This window comes from Schistocerca serialis, chromosome 4 (assembly GCF_023864345.2).
Source record: "Schistocerca serialis cubense isolate TAMUIC-IGC-003099 chromosome 4, iqSchSeri2.2, whole genome shotgun sequence".
Taxonomy (NCBI): Eukaryota; Metazoa; Arthropoda; class Insecta; order Orthoptera; family Acrididae; genus Schistocerca; species Schistocerca serialis.
Window position 1 is genome coordinate 213,783,285 of NC_064641.1, and position 14,584 is coordinate 213,797,868.

At 40.8% G+C, this 14,584-nt stretch overlaps 1 non-coding gene across 1 annotated transcript; it reads right to left on the reverse strand.

The window, feature by feature from the left end:
* Positions 1–417: 417 nt before the first annotated feature.
* Trnas-uga (transfer RNA serine (anticodon UGA)) lies at positions 418–492 on the reverse strand. Its single transcript has one exon. It is a non-coding gene; the product is annotated as a tRNA-Ser (tRNA).
* Between the last annotated feature and the right edge of the window lie 14,092 nt (positions 493–14,584).

The following is a 14,584-nucleotide window of genomic DNA, read 5'->3' on the forward strand; positions in this document are numbered from 1 at the left end:
GACATCTGAACACTTTCGCACTATTCCACGGATTACACTAGTCACAGACAGTAGGGGTACACTAATTCTTTCCCGGGGGGTACGGGGTGACGGCAGGAAGGGCATCGGGCCACCCCTTCAACTAACATTGCCACTTCCGATTAACCGTGCTGACCCTGCGTATCCGCAGGAAACACGGCACACGCAAAAGAAAGAAAGACACCTGAAATGTATGAAGCTGTTAACTAGCCAAATATCTGTGTTGAGTACTGAGAAGCTGCTTGTATATATAACAACAAACCCTATAACAATTTCCTTGTTTCATGCAAAATTTCTGTCAGTGTTTGTCCTGTCTTCAGACTGGGCGGGTGCACTATGTAAGTTTTTTTGTCATGAAACTGGTTTACTGATTGAAACTTCCTGGCAGATTAAAACTGTGTGCCCGACCGAGACTCGAACTCGGGACCTTTGCCTTTCACGGGCAAGTGCTCTACCAACTGAGCTACCGAAGCACGACTCACGGCCGGTACTCACAGCTTTACTTCTGCCAGTACCTTGTCTCCTATCATTCATATCAGCGCACACTCCGCTGCAGAGTGAAAATCTCATTCTGGTTTACTGAGTAATTAATTTATTTAACAATGAGTTGTTCAGTAGAAATGTTTGAAAGTATCATATTTCCATACTACAAGGGACGTTCAAGTACTGCAACACATTTTTTTCTAAAAGCATTGCGATTTTATTCAGGACTCCAATACACCATATTATTCTTCACTATTTCGACTATAAAACGTTCTTTTTCATCACAATCTCCATTCAGCCCCACGGGCTTATGCCACTTTACTGTGACGGCCTGTATGCCCTCATGGTACCAGAACTACTGGTCGACGTCGAAGCCAACGTCTTGCTGCATCAATAACCTCCTCATCATCCACGTACTGCTTCCTGCGGAGTGTGCTCTTCATTGAGCCAAACAGATGGAAGCTCTTCATGTTCGTCTGTTAGGCGGCGAGGAATCTTTGTGTACCTCAACTGGTGGACGAGTATGTCAGCACTACCAATCGAATCGTCCAGTTGAGCAACAAGGTGTTTGACTGTGGTCCGTCCGTCACCTCGAATGAGTGTGTCCGCACGTTCCAACATTGCATGAGTCACAGCTGTGCGTGTGCGGCCGTTCGCCATACGGGAGATCGAAAGGTTTGCGTGACCTTGTTCCGATGATGAGAGACGCCTCGCCCAACGACTCACGTACTTTTGTTCACTGCCAGATTTCAGTAGACATTGTGAAAGCCCCTATGAATATCTGCAATGCTCTGGTTTTCCTCCAAAGAAACTCACTGGCAGCCGCCTCTCTGGAATGTACCTCCGTCACAGACGCCATCTTGAAGACTCCGTATAGCGCCGTCACACATCGGAACTTCATGAAACTGTAGAATTTGAAGCGGGAATATTCCAGGATGTCTCACAACAAATCCCACATTTTTTTCAACCGAAAGTGGCCGGGAAAAATTATGTTGCTTTACTTATTGAACGGCCCGGGTATTAATCAATCAAAAATGGAAACTGGTATTTTCACAGCCGGCCTTCTCCAATAGGATTACCGCCGCATTGTTCAATGACGAAACTATTTGAACTTCGTGTCAGCTCTTTCGTTAATCATTCACGCGTTAGAGAAAGAACTTATCTTCACCAGAACCGATGTGCAGTTGTACAAATCTTACATTTTTTACTGCGTAAGAATTTATTTAAAGTTTGACGGTCAAAAGTCACTGATAAATGATGGAAACTTTCCACAATGCGTTGGCTAGCACATTTATGAAATATATTTAAAGACCAATGGGAAAATAATGGCATAAATTTTTAATATTCAAATAATTGCATTTTCTTACAGAAGCTACTTAGTAGAACTGTAAGAATGAGAAACGATCCCATGTCTGTTACAATGCTATCTTGAGGCGGCTAAGTACGTTCGTGAATCCTTAAAAATATTTGTATCTTTGAATGTCGCTTCACTGGAGGATTTTTCCTATGTGTAAACTTCTCTCACTGGAGGACACATGTCAAAATTTCTTGTTGTGACTTTCTGGTTACAACTGTGCACTTCTACGAAATGATTATATGTCCACGTCGTTCTTAACGTGTTGTTCCCAAAACATCCATCTCCATGCGCTTTAACGAACGATAGGCCGGTTTTACCTTCACAGTTAACCTATTGTTCGCTTGCAGCTACCGAGAGCTGCTCGAAGGTCAATATGAAACTAATGGAATACGAAACCCTGTACACTTGAACTAGAATCCCTTCCTGGAAAGTTATTTGCAAGCTCTACATTCGCGTCTTGGAAGTTTATTTGCACTCAAAAATTTTCCTTTGGTTTACTTTTTATGCCTTTCAGGGAAATATTAATAAATATAATATCTTGAGAATTATTTAGATTTATTTTCACTGTAAATAATGTAAAAATTTAAAATAAAATCCGCATAGGGATACGACCCCAGAACCCCCGCATTACGGTCTGGTATTCTTTCTGCTACGTGAATCTGTCTGGAAAGAAGGCTAACATTAACGGCTCAGCCCAGGTCCCACCCACATCATAAATGGTATTCTTTTGTCACTTTCATTTCTAGCCAGGCCCTGCGTATACGATAAATTTTGATGCTATCGGGTATGATTAATTAGAGCGGTCCCATACTCGTGCAAAGCAGGGAGAGGTCACTTGTATTCTTTATAGTAACAGACCATCAGTGCAAACATGAACAATTCGTTAAACTGCTGAGAAAGAATTTCAATTCGCTGACACAGTTTTTCTCTTTATCATATACCTATATTTGAAGTAAACAGTGCAGACAGGATAAATTGCTCGCTTGCGTTTGAAAGGTGTTTGTGAAGATACTAGACGTCTGTAGATGTCAGCTCTTTTTAGGAGCTCAGTATTTCTCTACATGAGCTGTAAAATATAATGCATGTAGATTGATAAAAGGGAACTGCAAATGAAACGCAATTATCACACGAAATCTTACAGGATATGTTTGCTGTATTTCGGTACCTTTCAGAAAAGCGCTTAAGGATGGGTCAGTGGAAAAGAAAAACAGACGTTATTTTTTTCGAAATAGCGTTATTCTTCATTTCGGTGCAGACTAATCACACGCATGTGTTGAGAGGCTAAAACTGCGGAAGAAAGCGAGTCCACATACAGTGGCATCCCAAGTTTTTATGTAGGAAAGAATCAGGGAAGTCCATTTTGGGGGAATACAAACAGGCAAGTCAGCACTGACCCCCCCCCCCCCCCCCCAATACTACTACTACTACCTGATCAGGCCAGTGGACCGCACGCATCTACAAGTTTCCTCCTCCACCGTATTCTGTCCATTGCTGCTATCCGCCATTCGTCCACATCTATTGACATTTGTTTTAAATCTTCATGGAGTCCATCCCTCCAACGCTTCTTGGGTCTCCCTGGCTGTCTCTTTCCTCTAGGTGTGAAATCCAGGAGCTTCCGAGGCCATCTGTGATCCTCCATCCGGGTCACATGGCCGGCCCACTGCATTCGTTTGGCTTTGACAGTTCCTGCTATGTTGGGCTGCTGGTATAGTTGCTCAAGCTCTTGGTTGTATCTGATCCTCCATTCCCCTGTATCTGCATCCAGAACCGGACCGAAGATCTTCCGAAGCACTTTTCTCTCAAAAACAAGGAGCTTATGGAAGTCCTGTTTCCGGATACTCCATGTCTCTCTCACAGCCTTATAGAACAACAGGCTGGATCAGGGTTTTGTACAGTCGAATCTTGAACTGTCTGGAGAGAGATTTGGACCGAAGCAGTTGTGCTAGGCTGTGGTAAGATCGGTTTCCTGCTTGTATTCTGGCATTGATCTCTGCTTCACATGACGAGTTCTCAATGAAAAGTGCCCCTAGGTATTTGAATTCTTGCACTCTCTTGTGGAAATGGTCCCCAACCAGTAGCGATTGTAGATGATCAGCAGTCTGACAATGACCACGCGTCATAACGAGGTACTCTGTCTTAGCTTCGTTTATGTTTAGCCCAAATTTGCTGGCGGCCTCCCCCCCCCCCTTCCCCCTTCCCAAGGAAAAACAAAATGAAAGTGTCTAACTGCATAGACTTTGCAAAATAATGTATCCCTGTCAAGTATAGTAACCAATGACGTTTAACATAAGAGGAAACTATCGACGTATTCGTTCGGTATCCATGTCCTTGCAAAAGACGAATGAACAGGTGAGTCCTTTTTAATGTATATCCTGAATGCACCGCAAGAAAGGGGGCAAATGAAGTGATATCTTTCCTTTTTAACTTCATCACTCAAGCCTTGGATGAGGACATTTAAGAGCTCTGTACATGGTGTCCCAGGACGAATGGTCAGTATTCAGAGATATGACATGAACAATCATTTGAAGAAAAAAAGTGTAGTAAACATGGGCTCTTAAATGGATAACTTAAGAGCGATGAGCACTTGTTTAGTAGAAGAGATGTGTTCCACAAGGCGAACATGAACATGTTCTCAAAGCTCTTACGGCACACGCTTTAAAGCCCCTGGTTACCGGACTGCACTATCACATCCCAAAATACGGAAAACAAAATACTTACAGTAAATTTGTTTTTCAGTATAGCGGATGAAGGTATGCATCTTAGAGCCTGGGCTACTACACCTTTTCCATTCGAACGCTCTTTTTCCAGTATCCCTGAATACTGACTTCTCCTCCTCGGGCATCCTGTATATTTTGTGATTCTGCTGGTAGTCAAAATAAAACTTAATCTACTTGCTGTTCATTCGTTACAAAACTCTCAGTCAAATTAGTGGCACTGCGATAAAAATAATTTTATATTTTGTAAATGATTAATGGAAAATCTCATACAAAGATGTGAAACAAATACTAACAAAGAGATAGAGGGGCTGGCCAGTACTTACCACAGCTCAGTACAGCCGATAGATACACAAAAAACAGAACGGAAAATTTACGTTCCTAGCTTTCGGAGCAAATGTTCCTTCATCAGGGAGGAGAGAGGGGAAAGAAAGGGAAGAAGGGAAAGTGGATTCAGTTACTCACAACCCAGGTTATAAAGCAAGAGGGAAAGGAAAACAGGGAGGGTAGCAAGGATGGAGGCATGGTTGTCAGAGGGAAGTCAAATAGAATATCATTGATTTCCCTTTGACTTCCCTCTGACAACAATGCCTCCATCCTTGCTACCCTCCCTGTTTTCCTTTCCCTGTTGCTTCATAACCTGGGTTGTGAGTAACTGAAACTACTTTCCCTTCTTCCCTTTCTTTCCCCTCTCTCCTCCCTGATGAAGGAACATTTGCTCCGAAAGCTAGGAACGTAAATTTTCCGTTCTGTTTTTTGTGTATCTATCGGCTGTACTGAGGTGAGGTAAGTACTTGCCAGCCCCTCTATCTCTTTATTTTATATTTTGTCGCTGTTGTGGTTTCCTGTCCGAAGGCTGGTTGGATACAGCTCTCCATGGTTATCTTGTACCAGCCTCTCTCTATGCAAATAAGTATTGCAATCTACATACTTCTGAATCTGCTTATTATCTTCGTTTCTTGGTCTCTCTCTACGAATTTTACTCTTACACTTCCCTCCAGTACTAAATTGCTTGTCCTGAATGTCTCAGAACGTGAACTATCAATCGATCCCGTCTTCTAATCAGGTTGTACCACAATTGTTTTTTCTATTGAGTTCTATTCACAGCCTCCTCGTTAGTACGTAATCCACCCATCTAATCTTCAGCAGTCTTCTATAGCATCATATTTTATAAGTTTTTATTCTCTTCTTGTCTAAACTGTTTATCATCCGTGTTTCACTTTTATACTTGGCTACACTGCATGCTAATACTTTCAGAAAAGACTCCCTGACACTTAAATCTATATTCAATGTTATCAAATTTCTTTTCCTCAGAAGCACTTTTCTTGCCATTGCCAGTCTACGTTTTATATACTCTAGTTCGGCCATCATCAGTTATTTTGCTGCTCAAATAGCAAAACTTGTCTACTATTTAAGTCTCTCATTTCCTGATCTAATTCCCTCAGCATCAACTGATTTAACTCGACTACATTCCATTACGCTTGTTCTGTTTTTGATGATGTTCATCTCATATTGCCCTTTCAAGACAATATCCATTCCGTTCAACTGCTCTTCCAAGCCATTTGTTGCCTCTAACGGAATTGCAATGTCATCGGCAAAACTTAGAGTTTGGTTTTACTTGTGCCTGGACCTTAATTCGTACTCGAAACTTTTCTTTGGCTTCTTTTATTGCTTGCTCAAGGTACAGACTAAATAACGTTAGGGGCACGTTGCATCCCTGTCATGCTCCCTTCTTAACCAGTGCTTCCCTTCCATGCCCCTGGACTCATCACTGCCGTCTGGTTTCTGTATAGGTTGTCATTAGCCTTTGGCCCGCTGTATTCCACGGCTGCTACCTTCAGAATTTCAAAAACAGTATTCTGGTCAACATTTTCAAAATATGTCTCTAAGTCTACAAATGTTATAGACGTAGGTTTGCCTTTCCTCAACCTAACCTCTAAGAGAAGTCGTAGGGTGAATATTGCCTCGCATGTACCTACATTTCCCCAAGGCGGCCTCCAACATTTTTTGCATTCTTCTGTAAATAATTCGTGTTAGTGTTTTGTAACCATGGCTTATTAAACTAATAGTTCGAATATATTCACATCTGATAGGACGTGCTTTCTTTGGAAATGGAATTGTTACATTCTTCTTGAAGTCTGATGGTATTTCGCCTGTCTCATATATCTTGCACCAAAGGCAGATAGTGGAACGCAAAGGCACTGATGAAAATATTTGAATATATCAAGAAAATGATCGATGCATCCAGATGTAAGCTATCTCCTTTGACTGTGGTCATAGTTAATCAAGAAATGTAAAACACTGTTAGACTCTAAGTACCTTGTAAAAAGCTTTTTCAAAACTGAGCCTATTACGAGAATATCATCAGAATCCAGCCACTGCCGTATGCTCAAATACCAAACAACGGAACACGGAGTAATTAAACGGGCATCATAATGGCACCATAACAGTGTCAACCAATGGATGAACTGCTTCTTTACCTGCCCATACCTACTTACAGTGATATAGTTCTTTACTTATCTTGTGCAAAGTAGCTCTGAAGTTATCTTATGTTCACTGTAACCTAAATCGGACAATTCCGTTATTTACTCGTATGCTAGACCTCCGTCCTATTCCCAGCATAAAATATAAAGAATTGCAAAACCTGTTTAATTTTTTCCGTCCTGCTGCTGTGGAGATCTTCAGTCAGCTGCCTCACAGCTAAGCATACGTGATGTTAGTGGTGGTGGTGGTTAGTGTTTAACGTCCCGTCGACAACGAGGTCATTAGAGACGGCGTGATGTTAGTACTATCGATGTATTATCACAACCAGAAATTCGCTTAGTTGTGATTATTACGGAATTATTGCGTCCATTTCTTGGTTCACTTGTTTCTTTCCCCTTACAGAGTGGCGTTTGACTGCATTTTGGGAAATTACTTCATTCCGGGAAAGCTCCGGATTACAATTACACTATTTCCACATTAGATGCCCTCACGACGTTTAATTTGTTAAATAAGAAGTATCACTTGTTCTTATACAGGGTGTAAGAGGTCCGAGCAGATGTAATTTCGATGTATTGCCCACGCGCTGCCTGCGATATGCAAGGTATAAGAGAATCTCAGACTAGAGAGCAGTGTTGACTGCAGTAGGAACTGTGTAGCTGTAGCAGTAAGTTGTTGCTAGCGAGCAGTCTGGTCTGGTCTGGTGTATCGTGTTGGCTGGGCCGGTCGTGATGCAGCGATGCTGGAGCCTGAGCATTATTGTATAAGGTAAAAAGCAGCCTCGCGCATATGTAGTAATGTTATCTCTAGTCCCATGTAAATGTTCTAAAAATCTCCTAATAATAATCTTTCTCATAAAAAGTAACTTTTAACAAACATTCATGTCAATTTAAAGAATTTACTAATTTCTCCAATCCATGATCATCCCGATTATTGCAAAAGAAAAATCAGTTGTTTCCTTTCATAAATGACAAATCTATCGGCCAGCATTGCACAAGGCTGTGCCACAAAAATTTATTGTAAGAGCAGATATATATGCGTTATCCGGCGACTTCATTGAGGTAAGAATTTTTCTTTTTTTTTTTTTTATTCAGAATGATCTTTCAGGGCCATGACGCAGCACTGCCTACGTCCAAAATTTACCAGGTTAAATTCACAGTCAGTTATTGAAAGGTTATAACTGAGCGACAATTTAATTGAGAGCTTAGTTACATTGTATTATTGCCGGGTTACTGAACTTATTTTTTTGTTGGGACGTTACACGGAATGTGAACAACATAATTATAATTTTTACTGTTGAAAAGTTTACGAATTTTTCTGTTTTGAGGTTACACTAAAAATGTGAATGAATTTTGTGGGGAGGTTACAAGGGTGTCCCATTTATCTTGACCACGCTAAATAACTGTTTTTCCAGATGCAAATTACAAAATGTTTCAAGCAAACATTCTTTAGCCGTCAGGGGGACATCAATCAGCATGATTGTCTTCGTTGATGATTTGTTTTTTACAAAGATATGAACAGCGGTATGACTTTTTTAAATGGCACCCTGTATTTTTCATTCGGTAATTCATTTCCTCTCCTAAAGACCTATTCACAAACGTATCACAGTGTACCATTCACTGAAACACAACGCTATTAATTACATAACACAACACTGGCTTTGAGCCCGGAATCACAAACTCATCCACTTGCTGGAGTTGTCAGAAAACAAATTCACTTTGACTCTCCTGTACCATTGCCCAGGAGGAGAATATTCAGAGGTGCTCAGAGTGGTGCCCCTGGACGCCCAAACACTGGTGCAAACGTTGAATGAAAGAATTATTTACTGCTTCCTGTGTTGCCTGCTGAATAGTATTACATGCAAGCACGATACCTTCCTGCATGTCCTCTGGAGTTGTTGGAATATCGCTGTAGACAACGTCTTAAATGCATCCCCCAAGAAAAAAGTCCAGAGGATTTAAATCAGGAGACCTAGCCACCGTGTTGATCCTACATAAGCATTCTGGTTCTTAGCGGCACTTCATCCAGAAGAAGAGGAAGAATTCGTCTCAGGAAGTTGGCATACGCTGTGCCGTTTAGACTACCATTGATGAAATAAGGGCCAATAATTGTAGTACCAAGCATCCCACACCAGACGTTAACTCTCCATTGACGCTGATGTTTCACCTGTCTAAGCCATCGTGGATTGTCGCTTCACCAGTAATGAATGTTCCTTGTATTTACTTCTCCTTTGTTTGAGAAGGAACATTCATTGGTAAATAGAACATTGGAGAAGAAGTTCGGGTAAGCGAGGAATTGCTGCTGTGCCCACTGACAGAACTGTACACGATTCTGGAAATTATTCCAAAGCAATTCTTGATATAGGTGTACATGGTAAGGATGGAACCGGTGACGTATAAGAATACTATGTACACTGGTTTTAGGAATGCCAGTCTCGTGTAAAAGCTGTCGTGTGCTCACATGTGGATTCATAGCAATGGAAGCGAGAATAGTAATTTAGTTAGCTTCGTCTGTGCGAGTGCTACGATGATCGCGTTGTCGTGGGTTGAAACTTTCCGTTTCATGAAACGTCGCAACAAGACGAGAAAACATCCTTCGGGAAGGTGGGTTCTTGTCAGGATATCGCTCTCTATACAGTTCCACTGCCTGCGTATCATTTCGCCTACCTTCAACAACAACAACAACAATAAAAGAAACGTTATGTCGGTGCAGTTTGTAGGAAGGACAGCCTTTAGTGATGCCTGCTCTACACAACAGTATTTAAAGGACTAAACTACTGTACTAAATATACCCGTACATAAGAAAACAGTATTGCAATTACTATTCTGCTAACTTACATTCCCCATAGATGAATAGCATTCCTACCTTCTCTTCCTTGGTGTACATTCTACTCACAAAACTCTTCAACTGGCGATGGCTGACGGAATGACGAGTGTGCGTTCTACTTACGTTTACATTTGTCCTCTGTCAACGCCAGCACGTGAATGTGTTCCATTACCCCGAGTACCTGCACTAAGCGCTGGGAGCGTCAACGTCAACGTTCTGTTACGTAATGAATAACTGGTGTTTCAATGAATGGTACACTGTGACACATTTTTGAATAGGTCTTTACGAAAGGAAATGAATTACCGAATAAAAAATACAGGGTGCTATTTAAAAAAGTCATACCGCTATTCATATCTTTGTAAAAAAAAACGAAGCTATAACGAAGGTAATCATACTGATTGATGTCCGCCTGACGGCTGAAGAACATTTGCTTGAAACATTTTGTAATTTTCATCTGGACAAACAGTTATTTATGGTGGGCAAGATAAATGGGACACCCTGTATGTTGATGCAATCAGAGTCCAAATATTAAAGTCAGAAAAAAATGAGCTACCTTGTTCTTTCCCCTGACCCTTCTTATGATGTGCTCCTTCATAACTGCTCAACGTGCATCAATTTTCTCTTGAGACACCAAGTATATTACCACTCGTTTGAGTATCTTATTCCTATTTTCAGCAGCAGGTATTTACATTAATATTGTATGTGATCTCTGCGTGCGTCCATTATTCTACTGCGCTTCCCATGCAGTTATTTTTTACTATTTTACTGTAGTCGAAAAATAGCAAAATATAAATCATTAAATTGTTAACTTTAAAAAGTACGAGTAGAATTTCTGCCTACCTACCTTCTCCTTCCTCTGCACCAGTATGTACACACACAAAAAATACTATTTTGTAGCAGTAGCGTCTAAAATATTGCAATATTTATAACTTCCTTTGTTTCCGAGTGCAGTCAAACCATAAAAAGACGACTGCAGGGAAAGAGAAGTAAAACGACACACATGTAGAAATCATATGCAATACTAGAGTAAATAGAAGGAGCTATAAACGCATTTCAAAGCTTTGGCTGCTACAATGGAGTCAATACAGAATGATATACCCATAGAAGTATAGAAACAAGTCCGAATGGAAGTAGCCAAGGCACTGAACACAGAAAATCATAATCTTGAAACAATGTCAGCACACAGCAACGGCAACGTTGGCACTGACAGGCAAAAGAACATCGGAAATTTTCGACAACCTCTATTGCAGTGCATAACAGACATAGTTTCGGTAATCAGTCTGTATTATCTCAGCAATTTATTTCACCAAGAAACCCGAATTATGAAGCAGAGTGTACTTGCGATAAATTCAGTACATCGCCTGATAATGACAACAACTCAATGCACTTAAGCCCCTTAATGCGAGAAGAGAGCTTCATTAAACACCGCCAATTCCAAGTATTCAAAGTGGAGAGTGAAAAGAATATCCATCCCATAGTTTTTAATAGAAACTTTAGAAGTGTTCTTCCAGAGTATTGGAGGGAGGAACAGAAAATCCAGTTTGTGGTTTCACAAATTTCCGGTGACGTCGAAAGCAGCAGAAACATGAAAACATTTAATGAATTTGAGAAGGCGTGCCTCGACCAGTTCTGGTCAGCGTAGACTCAAGAACAACTAAGGGAGATTGTATATAACGCAGAGATATATAACCCGAAGACAGGCTCTGTGAGGAAATACTTTGAAAAATATATTAATATGACAAGGTACTGGGATGAACCAGTAACCACACGAGACCTGTTACGAGTATTGAAGGCTAGATGGCCAATAAATATTAGAGGAGAAACTGTTTAACGTGACAGATACTAATCTTAAGGAATTTTTATCTGTGATAGACTCGTTTAACTTAGTCCAAGAAGACGCCAGAAAGAATTCTGAAGCAACAAATACTGCCAACTGTTCTAACAGAAAAGGTTCCTGAAACGGAAGCAATGGAAATAGGGGTGAAGCCACTCCCAAGAAAAACAAAAACAAAACCCATGGCAATGGAAAGTATAGTAATAGTAAAAATCATCACAACCGAAAATCTGATCACCTCTGTAATAATAATAATCACCAAGAAATCAATGAGTACCAGCATTCGAATGGTAATCATAGGCAATGTAGTAACAACATGCCAACGACGATAATAATTCCCACCATAAAAGACGAAATGAAAATAAATCGGATAGTCCGTACAAGGATAAACCAAAAATCATGCGTGGTGACAATGAATATTGGCGACAACCAGGCCCAAGTCATTGGCAACCGCAACAAAATTTTGTGTATCCGGGTCAGCCAGTAAATTACGTACAGGCTATACCCATGCCGAATAACCAGTATCTTCAATGCAGTGGTGGGACTCGAGTAGACCACCTCCAACTGTAGAATCACAAAATGTGAAAATAGTGGAGGTCTCCTCAGAACAGAAACAGAATATACCAAAGTCAACGAACTAATCTCTGTCCCTGTAGTCCTTCGGCAGGAGACCGAGACCAAGAATGAAGACAACAGGTCTATGGAAGCGAACGTCAATATCAGGATGGTAAGAAAATCGAAGATGAACTCTATCAAGAATCAACCGTCGCTGACAGGAAAGGAAAGGAAAGTATTCAGGCAAGTGTCAATGGAACCATCAATGGTGTAGCAGCCATTATCCTCCTCGACGCAGGTGCGAGTGTAACGGTGATGAACGCACAATTTTTCAAAAGGGTAACGCAAATAAAAATACAGCCCATTTTGCCTGTTACGGATTGCAAAGTTATAGGAACGCTGGGAAAGAAGGCACAAATTATAAATTACCAGACAGATGCTGAGGTTTCCTTTGGAAAACTTATGAATACCGGTGTTTACGGGACAGAGAGGCCATAATACGTAGATCTCGCCCGGGAAACATGTGTACTTAAGTACCGGCAGCGACTAATAACGTTGAAGTCGAATCGGATGTTCGGTGCGAGCCTTCCACTGAGAAGAGGATTAGACATATCTGTCGGCAAATAAAAATTGTTCGTGTTAGATTAGGATCACCCATAAAAGTGTCATACTAAAAGAAACAATGATGCACCCAATACCGTGAGTGACATCTGCGCTACAATGGAGGAGAAGGTCAAAGAGGCATCTTACATTGACACTTTAGTCTGGACAATTAATGTAATTGCTTCCCAGATACCATGAAGTATTTCTGGATCGACTACGTATCATAAAAGATTATGTTTATGATATGAAAGTCTATCCCCGTAAGACCTATTGTAGAGCTTCATACTTGGACCCCTGGACAAAGAAAATAGCAATTATTCTACCATGGACCATTTAAAATAAACTCAATCCCACATGGCGGATACTATGTACTACAAGATGTCAGTACAGGGAACCTAAAGGGACTGTATTGTCATGGAGACATTAAGGAATATTTGCAGTAGGAAACCGGTTTCATGTCTCTGTAAACAGAATAAAATTTCCAGGTGTAAATGCACAATTGCATAAATGGAAATATGTAAACAGTAGTTATAGTAAAATATTATCATATGCAATTTCACGAATTTATATGTACTAGTCTGTAAGCTTACCTGTCAGGAGTTACACTGTAGTATTCATGAAGTGTAAATAGCATAAGGGGAATATAATGCTTTTATGATAAAAAGTTTAATTATTCTCAAAAAGTCATTTACTCGACAAAGGTTAGTGTAAATGCTATATCAGTAAATATAATTTTTTTTTATCTTTTCTATGTAGGTTATGGCAGGGTGATCCATTGATCGTGACCGGGCCAAATATCTCACGAAATAAGCATCAAATTAAAAAACTACACAGAACGAAACTCGTCTAGCTTGAAGGGGGAAACCAACTGGCGCTATGGTTGACCTGCTAAATGGCTCTGCCATAGGTCAAACAGATATCAACTGCGTTTTCTTAAATAGGAACCCCCATTTTTATTACATATTCGTATAGTACGTAAACAAATATGAATGTTTTAGTTGGTGATCCGCTAGATGGCTCTGCCATAGGTAAAACAGATATCAACTGCGTTTTCTTAAATAGGAACCCCCGTTTTTATTACATATTCGTATAGTACGTAAACAAATATGAATGTTTTAGTTGGACCACTTTTTTCGCTATGTGATAGATGGAGCTGTAATAGTCACAAACGTATAAGTACGTGGTATCACGTAACATACGTAACATTCCGCGAGTGCTGACGGTATTTGCTTCGTGATACATTCCCCGTGTTAAAATGGACCGTTTACCAACTGCGGAAAAGGTCGATATCGTGTTAGTGTATGGCTCTCGTGACCAAAATGCCCAACGAGCGTGTGCTATGTATGCTGCTCGGTATCCTGGACGATATCACCCAAGTGTCCGGACCGTTCGCCGGATAGTTACGTTATTTAAGGAAACTGGAAGTGTACAGCCACATGTGAAACGTCAACCACGACCTGCAACAAATGATGATGCCCAAGTAGGTGTTTTCGCTGCTGTCGCAGCTAATCCGCACACCAGTACCAGACAAATTGCGCGAGAATCGGAAATCTCAAAAACGTCGGGTTGAGAATGCTACATCAACATCGACGGCACACGTACCATGTTTCTATGCCCCAGGAATTGCACGGCAACGACTTTGAACGTCGTGCACAGTTCTGTCACTGGGCACAAGAGAAATTACGGGACGATGACAGATTTTTTGCAAGCGTT